Below are 13,614 nucleotides of genomic sequence, written 5' to 3'. Positions count from 1 at the left end.
GTGTATTCTGACTTTAGAGGTTTAGCAGACTGCAAAAGCACATCATCAGGATGCACAAATCATATCGTATTCCCTCTCCTGCTCCTCCTGCTCCTTTTTGTGGGTCAGTCGCAGGCACAGGTCAGACTTGAGCCAGAAGTGACAAGCAGGGTCTTGATGAGGCACGGTGGATTACATAAATCCAGTCGTTGGCAGCAGGCTCATTCCTGGATATTTAGAGGAAGACAAGTAAGACACTGTCTCCTCAAGGGAATCCTGGGGAGGAGGGGAAAGGATGACGCACACTGCCAGGAATTTTCGCAATAAACCCGGTGAATGACACCACCCCGTCTTCTGCAGGTATACACATTTCTCTGTATTGTAATGATTAACAGGATCATGAGAATGTGTGCACCTTGTGCACCGTGTACACCAGGGTGCACATTCGACATGAATAAAAATAAAAATGTCATATTTTTTACATTTTTAAAATGATCCCCTGTTCGATCCCGAGAGGAGACGCATATTCCTTTGGGTTTTGCTTCAAGAATGGCATCCGCTGTAAGAATGCCAGATCAAACATGCGGAGATACCCGCTGTGACGGCCCCTTGTGAATAAGGAAGCAGCTGAATGTAGCTGCTTCTTCAGATTTTCACATAGCAAAATGTTAAAAATAAAAATCAACGCCTCCCTTCAAGCTGTATAGTTAATTGACGATGTAGTTTGGCGTATCTTTGTGTAGAACAAATAACTGAGCGTCTGTGTTCAGGGTGTATGCTATATTTACCAAATTAAACAAATGTATACTGGAAAAACTCGTTGTGTTTGATGTGTACAAACATGCCATTCTTCACCTTGTGTGCTAGCATTGTTGGCTTTCTGATGTCTGAAAATAATAACTTGTTATTGACATTAAGTCTAATAATTAATAGAACAATCTTTGGGTATATGCTATATCATAAATGATTTTAGCTTATTAGTTAACAAACAGTAACTGCCAAATGTGACTGGGTGAACTATACACTCAAAACCATGCAAGCTGAATAAAGTGTAACTGAAGAAGCCTGCATAGGCTCAGTGTCCTGATTTGGAATGGGTGCATGTGCAGTTACAGCTTGTACTCTGTAGACAGTGGAGGTCGTTGGTGTTATTCTTTTAATGAGCAAAACATCCCAAAAAAGCCTGAGAATGATGCTGCTTTGGGCTCCTCAGCTTCCACTTGGCAGACTGCCCTTTAGCAAGGAGCTAAATCTTCCCAAACAAGACTGCATTTGTACTACACATCTCCCAGGCTGGGCTGCATAACTGTGAATGCGAAGCAAAAATGTAAAAGATGACGACCCAGCCGGGTTCTTCTGAATCAATAGAGTTTAAATAGCAAGCCAACTGCTCCCTCCTCTAAAAGATTGAAATGAAAATTGGAAACGGTACACGGCTCGTACTCTCTGCAGACCTCTGGGGACTTTAAGAGTTTCAGCTTGCTGCTACTTGTGCTTGTGCGTAGTAAAAGTTTTCTCCAACGTGATAAACATTCACAAGAGGAAGGCAGGAAAAAATTGCCAGCACGATCCCCACTTACTGTCAGAGTTGGCATAGCAACAAAGTCATCCTTTTAGCTGGATGCATCCAGCGTGCAAGTTACACAGTTAAAGGATACTGCTGTGACATTGTAAATATGCACAGAATTATATAATCTAATTTACATTCCTGTTACAGTTGGCTACATTCATTTAAGGAGGCAGGATGAATAAGCAGAGAGAGACAGAGTGGTGATCAGCCTGGTGGGTCACCTGCAGGAAGGCATAAGAGTCCTCTAATGTTATGTTGTTGGGGAAAGGAGCTAGTTAGAGACGCCGAAACTTTAATAAATGCACCTTTTCCTGAGAGCTAAAACGACTAAGGATGTCCTGATTCATGAATTGATATTTACTGTGCTGACTGCCTTCGATCTATCGGCAGATAAGATTGAGATTTAAACGAACCAGTGGCTGATTTTTATGTCTTTTGTCTCATCAGTTTTATTCTGGTTAAGTGATTATTTTCAGTCAGTCTGAGCACAAAAAGGACCTGTCACCTGCTATTTTAACACTTGCCTGTGCCTGTTGAGCTTAGTCCATGAAGTAGAATTACTACAGCAGATCTGAAGCCCTCTAACTGCTGTGTGGAGAGAATTCCTTTAGGATTCAGGATTCCTTTCCCACTCCTGCACGTTGTCCTTTTCCTCTTCCCAGCTCTCGTGTAGGTGCTTTCCTCTCATGCCACGCTGATGTCTTATAGTCAGCTCCTTCTAATTACATCTGCTGTAGTAGAAATAGGAAAAACTATAACAATAGAAGCCTTTTAATGGCTATATCTGGTTTTGACAGCAACCACAGGCTAACGTGGGCTATATCCTCCTGTGGTTGAACGTGTCCTTGACATTTTCAACCCAAATTAGGTTCCCCTCATGTCTTAAGCTCATGTCCACTTGGCGTAGGAGGACTGATCTGTCTCTGACCTATCCTTGGACAGCAGTCTTTAAAGGAAAAAATAAATAAATAAAAAGAGAGAAAAAATTAAAAGGAGATGTAGAATTCTGCACAAGCATCCAGTAGCTCTCTTTGTGGCTGCCTCTGTTCTCTATTCGGCCAATGAATCCCACCAACGTGCTGCCTCGTCTCCCACCACTCACGTCCTCTCCTCAGAAGAAACCCGAGCTGCGAGGTGTCTCTTTACATTTTTTTTTCCCAGCCCGACTCGGTACAGACGAGCCACAACAAGAGCACGGGTCCCCCAAAACTTCTGTTGTCCACATGTTCGACTCAGACCAGCTCACATAGTGACGTCCATGACTGCCGGTTTCTGCTGTTGGTTCCTAATAGGGAGAGGAAACCTGATTAAGTGAGTGACAGTTTTATGTGTGAGTATTGTGTGGGAGTGCATAGTTGCTAGCCCATGAGCATGGAGTGTTAAAGTTAGCCTCTGCTGTCAAGGGCTGTTGCTGATACCAGCCGGCCTAGCCTGTCATGTGTGTGTGAGACAGATGGAAAGGTAGACTTAAAATGGAATGGGAATGGTAACAGAAGATGAGTGTTTTTGCTGGCTGAAAGGAGAATGGAAAGTTCGCTGGTGGAAGGAGGACATTTTATCCTGAAAGTGAAAACATTCTTCTACAGGTTGTGGAATGTTTGAGTTTGTAGCATAGCAGGTGTTAGCTTTGCTGCTGCACTTCCATCTGCATTATTGTTAAGCTTAGGGCAGTGCACATGTATAATATTTACGGTTGTGGATTGTTCAATAACATTTATAGTGGCTAAATAAGAGTTTAGTCTGTAAAGTGTTGGACTAGCAGAGCACTTCAGATATCAACATACTGTATAACTGAATAGTGTTGCATTTTAAGGCCATACTATCCAACACTGGTCTAATAAACGTGGGAAGCACATCAAGTATGATACATGTAGACTATACCATGATAAGTCTACCTACTGGATCATTGCCAGGGGCACAGCTGGTAGTCCTCCATTACATGCTATACTCCCCTTGGCTCGGCTATAACAGCTGGAGGATATAAAGAAGTGATCCCCTGGCACGTCTTAGTTGAAGTCTGAAACATTGTTTGTCTTTATCACTTCTATCTCTTCTGTTTCTTTCATTCTTTCTTTTTTGGCCAGCGATATAACCCCGATTCTTTCACATTGGTCATCCTAAAATCGGATGGCATCAAAACTTAATGGACTTGTGGTAGTTTTGTGTATAACTCCAGCAAACTTAATAAACCAATTACTTGACTTTCTTGATCCTGTAACTGTCAAAAAAAGGCACTAATCATTGTTTTGATGTTGTGTTGAGGTTTCTCTTGTTACTTGGTAGTAGAAATGGTACTACACACATGTAGTATTAACATTTCATAACCTGCCTTTTAAACTTGGCCTATCAAAAAGTGCTGATGGAATTCCTGACGTGGCCGTTGTGTTTTTGGAAAACACTGCAGCAGCGGGTAGCGAGAGAGCTTAAGGTGAGGGATGGGTACCTCCTGTCTTGTGCTGTGTTGGTGTTAACAGCTGTTGGAATTCCCGCTATGTGAGATCTACAAGCATCCTGGCACTCTAACCTAGACTCGTGAAGGGCGTCTTTGTCTGAACCATCCCAGGTGATCGTCCCTGCTGCTGCTGCTTCTGCTGCTGCCTCAGAGAACAGATTTTAGTTTTCAGGCTTTGACTTGATGCTCTCAAAACAGCGTCTTACTCAAGGAAACTTTGATATGACACATCAGCTGTCAGCCGGTCCAAATAGTTGACCTTTCAGTTATGTGAAATACTGCTGCTACACTGAATACTGATGTCTCGAGATGGATTAATTGCTTTCTAAATGATAGATACATTTATTTATTTTTGGATTATTTATTTAGGTAACACTTTCATTTTATATTAATGAATTGACCTTGGCTTGATGCTTGATGCTAACTGCATTGAATAGCCTATAACCTACCTATCACTTTAGGTACTATTCATTCAGAGGTAGTTTAAAACATTGTTATGCATATTTAGCTGCTATTTCAAAATGAAATTCATTATCCACAAGCATTATTAGCAGGGATGAGCAGGGATAGAAACCTTTATGCACACTGTGATAGCTTTATGTCATGTATATAAGCTGAACTCTGCAGGGTCTGCAAACCTAACCTCAGAGGCTGCACTGCTGTTCCATTTATCCTTTTCTTATATCTGTAGCAGAAGTTGCATTTGTTTTGCAATGAAATATATTTCAGGCATTTTGTACCTGTGACACAGTGCTATCAGAGTGATTGAGTGAAAGTGACTAGGGCCTCCATGGCCCTGCCATCTGTTGTGTTGTTGGCTGCAGCAGTCGGGAGCAAAGTTTACCCAGGACAAGTGCATGTGTTAATGATTGACAGCGGCCTGGCGCCTTGCAGGAACTCTTATATGAGACCTGAGAACACAGAGATAGGGGCACAGGGAGTTTGTATCTGGGTCATGAATATATATTTATATGTTCAGGTTTTTCCATTACACCAGTCCTACCCTGCTACCTGTACTGTATGTACAACTTTATTTCGGGAAGATATGTAAATCCAAATCATGTAAATCCTTTGCAAACAAGGAAACATCAGAATGTATTAGGTCACATAATGTCTGATTGTAGTTCTGTTTTTGGTTTTGTTTTGTTGAAAAGAAATGATTTTGATAATTTGATTGGGGATCTCAACATCATTGCCCCCACCTTTCATTCATGCATGCTGTATTCTGGCATTGGACCATAAGAGAGCAATCTTTGCTGCTGAGCTCAGTGAGCTGTTAGAAATGCCCTCTGTAAGTAGAAGATTAAGAATAACTAGTAAAGGTGACCCAGCTAATATGAATAAAGCTGCATGAACTATTTGCACACTCTAGATTGTGGGTAAAAATGGAAGTCAGCAAGCCCTCCAGAAATAATCTATAGGAGAAAATTGGACTGCCCTTTGGTATGAATATCACAATCAACTCATTTAAATTTAGACTACTATTCTCACCTACTGAGTATGATTATGCAATGGTCACTGAGTGGTTATATCCCTTTATTCTGATGCAATGTACATTTATTTTGTTGATTAGAAAAATCCCATACATCTGCAGATTGTTTTGAGTCCTACTTTCCACGTTGCTTGTTTAGATCGTTTGTATGCACATTCTGCCAGTCATCGTCTGAAATACAAACGCTACACTCATTCTTCCATTTAGATTTCAATTTATTAGTTCATTTTTCCCCCATTTATAATGTTAGTAAGAAGTTTGTTCCTTTGGATTATTGGTTTTACTGTTTAATAAGGATGGGAATTGATAAGAATTTCGCAATTGCAGTTCCATTATTGATATCACTCATCGATTCCATTCATTTTTGATTACCTTATTGATTCTCATTGTGCATGCTGAAGGTATTTCCCCTGTTGGGTGTGATCATTACTGGGGTCATTACTCCAAAAAGTAATTATTACACAGAACACATTTCTTAAAAGTAATGCAGTACGATACTTAATTACACCCAGGTTAAAGACTTTGTTATACTACTGTTTGTTACGTTACTTTCATGTTACTTGGTAAAATGATCTGAAACACACTGTGCCATAAATGGTATTTAACAATATAAACCTGCAGGCTACAGCCCCACACACCAACACAAATCCTTATCCTAATGAGGACAAAAATATGATCTTTCTCTTAGTGTTTATGAACACAAAGCAAAGATGAAAACCAGCACAAAGAGACTTCAAAATGATCGTCCCGGTGATTCTACTGCAGACACATGAACAGGTAGAAATAGAGGCTGCAGCCTGATTAACAACAGTTTGTTACCTGTTGAAGTTCAGCAGCAGCTCACTTTATCACAGTGCTGGGCTGGGGTCAGCATTAACTCAGCTTTAACATCCTTCTGCCTTCTCTGGTAGCTTAGCCTTAGCATGCTGTCTGTGCACGTGCTTGTAAAAAGCTGAAGTTGTGTTAACAGTACGATTCATTTTCGTTCTGGAGCAGGCTTTATTTTACCATAAAGCTCTCACCCTTTTATGCAATAAAAATAAAAGTAATGTCCATATCCACTGTTTTCCTCCACTGACACACAAACTGAAATCATCTGATTGCAGCGAGAGTGCACGAACTGATAAGCGGGATTGATATACAGCCCGACTAACGATTCCAAGGAATTGGTCTACTGAGAACCAGTTCTCTACAAGAACCGACCTTTGATTCCCATCCTTACTATTAAAGTACTTTGTATTTCTAAAGTACCTGAGCCGTAACTTTATATGAATTGCCTGGAAGAAGTGCAGTTCTCCATCTGATGAAACTGAACGCTAGGCATCGATAACAATCTGATTTCAATATTTAAACCTCCCATCAGTTCTCACTGTGACCATTCTGTCACCTTTGGTTTTGGTTCCCAGTGTGCTGTCTATATAGAGGTTTCTTTCCCATTAATGGCATGTGTAGTTGTGAAATTCATGTGCTTTATAGCTTCAGTAAGTTCTAAATCTTCTCAGCAGAGACATGCGTTTGGGAATGGTAACCTTTGTTGTGGTTACAAACAACAAATAGATAAAAGTGTATAAACAAATCTTCTGTTCCATTGTTCCATCATTGTTCCTTTTAGCTTCGCATCATCCCTTATTAACTGTGCTAGGGGTTCAGTGTACAAAGCAAATGGAGTAGGGCTAAGTGGGCATCCGTGCTAGCAACCCCTCTCTGGGTTTCTATTCTGATTGAGGTGCCTGCTAATTTTAATTCTGGTATTTGGCAAGTTATACAAAGTTTTGATGCATTTAATAAACTAAATGGGGCCTGGATGCTATCCCAGCTGTCTCAGGGAGAGAGGCCTTTTGCCATCTTTACTAGTTACTGCTGCTGTAATATTTTCCTAATTCACCTGATGAATTATCCAAGGTCTGCCTGTACCTAAATTGGTGTCTATATATTTAAAAATGTTTGTGTGTCGCCTCCCTCCATGTCATTGGTGCCTCATCTTCCTTCAGAATGTGTTAAGAAGTACCGGAATGATCTGATCCTTAAACCACATGTACCATTTGACAGGAAAGCTGTCCGTATAGTGAAATGTCAGAGAGGTATGTCCAAAAAGAAAAGGAGACGGCCCATTTGCCATTCTATACAGGTGAAACTGAGGAACATTTCAGTTCTGCATTGAAAGCATAATTGCTTTAAGCAGCAGCACTTTGAACCATTTCAGCCTTTGTTTGATTTGGTTGCCATGGTTACAGTGGCCCTTTAACTTGAGTTGCGTTCATTTCAGCCCAGTATCGTGATCATCTGTTAGTTGGTGGTGAATCAGCTTCCTGTTGAGGTTGGGATTGACAGCTGATGTTGCTGGGTCACGTCTGTCCTGGTTTGAAGACCAAAACCGAACAGATGTTATGACAGTGAGCATTTATCATCTCATCTCACTTTAATCCTTTATGTAATGTTTAACCTCTTTGGCTCATGGGCCCTGTATTGACAGCAGTGAATGCTGGGAAAGGGGAGACAGAAAACACACAGTTCCTTTTTGAATTTAAACAGTTGTATAAATATTTTGTTTGCTGAAGTTTGAAGCCAGATTTGACATTGCCTTGAGGTAACTGGCACTACTATTAGTGGGTAGCAGTCAGGTGGTAAGGTTAGAATTTGGTATAAACAACATGAAAGCGTGGATCCGTCCATCCCAGCGCAGACTGCTGGTGGTGTTGTAATGGTGTGGGTGGATTTTTTCTTGGCACAGTTTGAGCTTCTTAGTACCATTTGAGCATCGTTTAGACACAGCCTATCTGAGTATTGTTGCTGACCATGTCCATCCATTTATGACTACAGTGCCCTCATCCCCTAGAACTGTAGAAAACTGCATCATGGATTTGTAGCTGACAAATTTGCAGCATCTTCATGATGCTATCAAGTCAGCATGGCTCAGCATGAATCATCAAAGCTACTTTAGCAGAGTACAAGAGTAAAATTATAGATCTGAAAATGAACATAAAAGGTCCCCTTAAACTAGCAGTTTCTTCTATTTTTGTTTGCAAAGAGAGTATTTTGCAAAACAATACAGGCTTGGCAATGTTAAAAGCTTAGTATTTGAGCACTTTATCCACTTAGTTGTCCTCTTTTTGGAGATGACAAAGTGAAAATTGTCATTTTTTTGTAGAGCTGCTGATGAGGCATAGTTAATCCCTGTTTTCTCCTCTCTCACTGGCTATTTGTTCTCAATTGCTAAAAGGGGATGGGGCTGAAAAATTATGGAGAGAAATTTGCCTGAAAACGGTTGCAAATGTGAACGATATGATTCCCAAGCTCAAACTACGACTTACAACTGTCTACAATGATTTGTGTGTAACTTTTGAGGAGTCACACGTGGTCAGATTGCTTTGTATTTGTGTGTGGATTGAAGCGTGCACGTGTGACTCCTCCAAAGTTACACACAAACCATTGTACACAGTTGTAAATCTTAGCTAATGCTTGTGAATCCCATTGCACACTATTTGCAACCCTTTTGAGGCGAATCTCTCTCGATAAAGAAACAACACCTTTTTATCAGCATAAATAACATTAATTGAAGGCCACAATCAGAAGCAAGAAGTGCAAAGGTCACACCCAAAGCATCCCTCCATCAGAGGGTATGTCTGCCTTCACTCCTTATCTGCAGTCCTGACTGTTTATACCTTTATGACTGTTGTTTGCGTTGGCAGAAGACAAAGTGTGTGTACATAGAGCGCTCTCTCTCTTTCACAGGACTAATTCTGCAAATTAACCTTTGTACTATGCCCATGTGCTGCAGCCGCTTGTGCTTGCTCTTACTCTCTCTCTCTCCTGCTGTAACTCAAGCCTGTTCACCCGGTCACACACATTGACTGCTTTTAGAGATGAGGGACTTTCCCATTTACACTGTGTGTGTCTGTGTGTGTGTACTCTTCTTAAAGAGTGTGCCGCCTGGTCACCTGATACTTTTCTATGATTCCCCTCCTAGATTTGTACTTCCATTAAAGTCTCTCCTGTACTGCACGGACGATAGTATAATCTAAAAGATGGTGAAGGATAGTATTGAGACACTTAGCATTTCAATAGTCTCCTCAAATTTTATTGGCGCACTAAATTGTGCTAAAATCGATATTACATTTTCATTCATATCAGAGTGAGGGGGTGAGATAATTTTCCCCACACATTTTTATTGTGTTTTTGTTTGTATTTATTTTTATTCTTGTTCCAAAGGATTTCTTCACCAAAGGCTTTGAGTCAGTCTTGTTCTTTGTTTCCAAACCTGCCGCTGTTTTAAAGCCTTAGTTTTCTGTGTATATTTATCCCAGTAGCCGTGCCCCACTTTGTATTTATACCCCGTCAACATGTGGAGTTCACCCGCAGGCCACACAGAAACAGTTGACTGCTTCAGCTCAACTTCACTTGTTCCAAGGACAGATGTCATCACTCACATGATTAGCTGTGGGCACAAACATTATATTTCCCCTTGTTAGTCTTAATCTCTCGCTTCGTTCATGTTATTAATGAGGAAATGACTGTTTGCTTTTGAAATCACCTTTGCTAAATGCTAAAAATCCCCTGTTTCATTCACCCACCATCCTAAATGTAATGATGAGATGCTGTTGTAATGTGAAAGGCATACCATGCTTTGGTAGATGGAGAAAAACACACTTTTTGTGCCCTGCTTGCTTCCACTGCAGTCACTATTTTTGCCAACTCATTAGAGCATGCGTTTCAGAATTTCTGCTAAATGGCTGAATGATAAGCTTACTAAACAACAGATTTTACAAGCTTTTTTTTTTAAAAAATAGACAATTACAAATGTAAGCTGCAGGATTCTGACCCTTCCTTCAATAGCTTCATGCTGTTATGTAATTAGCCTGACTTATAGGATTTCCTGCAGCGAGACATCCAACTGCTCTCTCGTGCTGTGAGTTAAGTTTTTTTCCACCATTAATTAAGCAGCACCGACTTTTCTCTTCCTCTGCCAGGGAGCCCAGATGAGAGTCTCTTCCAAAGCTGAGAAACAGAACAGAACTAAGAGGGCAGGGAGGAGGAGGAGAAAATCAGGGTGAGGCTGAAGCCAGAGTGGTGCATCAGTGTTTCCGCAGGCCAGAGCCGCACTCATAAAGTATCTCAGAATAGTTTCGTTGATATGAGAGCAGTTTGCTTTGCAAGAAGTTGTGAAGCTTTTCTAGTTCTGTGACCTAGTGTCTACCATCATGCTTGATGGTCTTTCAAGGACACAGAGTTAAAGTCTGTGAGGTTTCTAAAGAAATTGCTCTAAAACACGACATTAGATCTTTGAGTCAGAAAGATTCATTTGGACAATTGAATATGACAGTGTTACTCCAGACTGATACCACTGAAACATTGGATTATGAAGTTCTGTTCACATCTGTATTGTGGAGTGTTCAAAACCTCTGTCTAATATTCTTATTGCGGCTGAAGGTCTGTTTGTCTAATGATGTCTGCATGAAGTTGGTGAGTCAAATGGGAACCGAAAGGAGTGCAGCAAATATGTTCACCCTGCTATAAATCTTACAGTTTATTTAACTCATAAACACCTCTCAGGCTACTTAAGTAATCTAGAAGCTGACAACACAAATGACTTGGGGTGCAGTGCTTGTTTTTGCCTTTGCTGATAATCTGAGTGAGTTTATTATTTTGTCATTTAGACTGAGGCTGAATAATGAAGTGATAATGAAGTTGGTTAGAAGCTTTGGCAGCACTGAGTATGAGGATTTTTCACTCAGAAGAATAAATGGTTGAATTAGAGAAATAAAATCTTAGCATATCAATCGCTATTGATTTATGTTTGTCAGGATTTCATTATGGATGATTACTTCTTACAGCGCCTTTTTAGATGGTGTAACAGGGACGGTTAGAGCTGTGCGATATGACCAAAATCTCATATCCCGATATAAGACATCTATCGTCCCGATAACGATATAAATCACAAAAATTTTAAATTTTTTGTAAATTCTGTGAATCTCGGGCAGCTCGACTTGCGGGAAGTGTTTCCAGCTGGGCGTCGTGTATCTGGAGTCGAATGTTTTAACCTATGCATGAAACTATACATTTTTAGACATAAGGTGTAACGGCCGCCGTTTTCTTTGTGAGTGTTTATTACACGGTGTGCTGCGGGGAAAAGCCTGTTCTAACGTTTGAATCTACGGTTTATTATTTAGCACCTGACGGCTATTTTTTGCTTCTCATCCGTAAACACTCTGCATACTGTTTCACATGATTCAGTTTATTTTCAAAAGTCTCAACAGGATCTTGAGCTTTATTGTGAAAAGTTTATGTGGAAAATAAACAAGCGGACATGCGATGGTTTTACCGTCGTTGTTGCTAACGACAACGCATAAAAACAGGCGCTTGTCCGTCCGTAGTGTGGTTATATTAAATATAAGAGAAAGAGAGAACTTAATATAGCCACTACAGTGACCATCAAAACGATGAAAAAATATTGCCGTAAACAGTTTATTTTGTGACACCACGAGACAAACAATAGCGTAAAATGAAACGATAGATGTTTTCATATCGTGTTCCGATAAATATCGTTATATCGAACAGCCCTAGGGACGGTCATATAATGTTGTATTTAACATTGTATTGCATGCATCTAATAGATCACGTTCTTCGTCTGTGTTAGACTTGCAGAGAAGCTGTGAGTGTTTGTGCATTAGGGTTTTCTTCTTCTTTTTTTTCTGGTCCCTGTACGCTGGTCAGTGTACTTCAATCCCACCCACAAAGCTTGAAATAAGTTTGGCTAATCCATGGGCACCAACTGTTTTGACTTGTATTTGATAGCCAGTATTAATTTCTAAAAGTGCGCCCAAAGTCTTAACCACAAATGTAAACCAAGCTGTTCTTGACCTAAACATCATAAACATATTGAAGCTACCAGACATATCAAGTCTAGATATATAAGAAAAAACAGAATACATGCAGGCGTATTCCTTCCAACTATTTTCTTTTGCAGCCAACGTTTTACTAGCCACACTAGCCTCTGCTGCAGTCATATTGTCATTCCGATCCTACAAATCATGGCTTGCTGTTGCTCAAAGAGACTGACGGTGTGGATCAGCAACCGCTAAACGCTCATGAGTTTCATCGACTGTCCAGAGTGGCTGGCGGATTAAAGAAATTTGTACATAAAAGCACATTTGTACCAGCTAAATGGATTTGGGGATAAAGAGGCATGGTAGAAGTAAAAAGCCCTTTGTGATATGGGTAGTTGTATATATGAAACTATATACACTCTGAAATGAGATCAACTTCCTCAGTTATGCTTACAGTTGCAAACATTGGTAGTTGGGTTATGCAGCCCATGAAGGTGAATGGGTTTGGCTGTTTGAATGGGGCAATTGTGGTTAATCATACAATTAGATTGTGTGTGGGCAAGTAATTGTTTTTCTATCCTTTCGTCCTTTTGCTTTGCGGCTTTGCGTTAAAATCACTTTCTGCTCTCTGCATCGACACAGAGATGTGATTTTAAAGAGACAGGTTAACTTGGAAGGGTCTGAATGAAGCTGGTATATGTTTGAATGTTTAACTAGATAATGTGTGGTGTTATCCTTCATGATGATTTTGATCGTTTTTAATAGGAAGCATTAACTACAACGTGGCAGTCTGCAGTGGAGTGTAACCTTTTAATGGCTATGAATGGACCCTCTCCTGCATTTGTCCCACTACTCTGCTCTCAGAATTACATTATTTTACAATATTCTGAGTGCATTTTTATTCCCATATTCAAATTAACACCATAATTTTTTACAGAAACAAAAGCAGAGAGTAGCTGAGAAAAAAATAGTTTGATTATTACTGAAAGGAAATTACAAGAGAAAATTTTTTGAGGGATGGATATGTTTCTTTTTAATAAGGCCAGGAAGCCAAAAGTCCCCCAGTTTCAGTTGTTAAATATAAACATTTTAATTTTTTTCTATTTTACTAAGTTGAATATTTTTGGCCTTTTGACAGTGCAGGGAATTTGAATATGCCACCTTATGCACTGCCGACTCGCAGAGGACTTTTAAAAAGCCTTTTCTGGCATTTTGAAGACCCAGTGACTACAATACGATAATGACAATATTTGTTAGCTGCTGCTGTGGTTAAATTACAGATAATAGGCTGTGAGGA

At 40.1% G+C, this 13,614-nt stretch overlaps 1 protein-coding gene across 4 annotated transcripts in view; it reads left to right on the top strand.

The window, feature by feature from the left end:
* The window catches only part of ppp2r5eb (protein phosphatase 2, regulatory subunit B', epsilon isoform b), a 53,031-nt gene that overhangs the window by 19,931 nt on the left and 19,486 nt on the right, over positions 1 to 13,614 (top strand). Inside the window, exon 1 of one of the 4 annotated variants that reach the window (XM_085143188.1) lies at positions 445 to 2,860. The exons of the other annotated variants lie outside the window; for them this stretch is intronic. The gene's annotated coding sequence lies outside the window, so the exon portion shown is untranslated. Of the gene's footprint in view, positions 1 to 444; positions 2,861 to 13,614 lie in introns of those variants that run through there. 4 annotated transcript variants of the gene reach the window in all.

This window comes from Neolamprologus multifasciatus, chromosome 19 (genome assembly GCF_963576455.1).
Source record: "Neolamprologus multifasciatus chromosome 19, fNeoMul1.2, whole genome shotgun sequence".
Taxonomy (NCBI): Eukaryota; Metazoa; Chordata; class Actinopteri; order Cichliformes; family Cichlidae; genus Neolamprologus; species Neolamprologus multifasciatus.
Note: the sequence above shows the minus strand (reverse complement) of the source record. Positions and strands in the feature narration are given on the sequence as shown.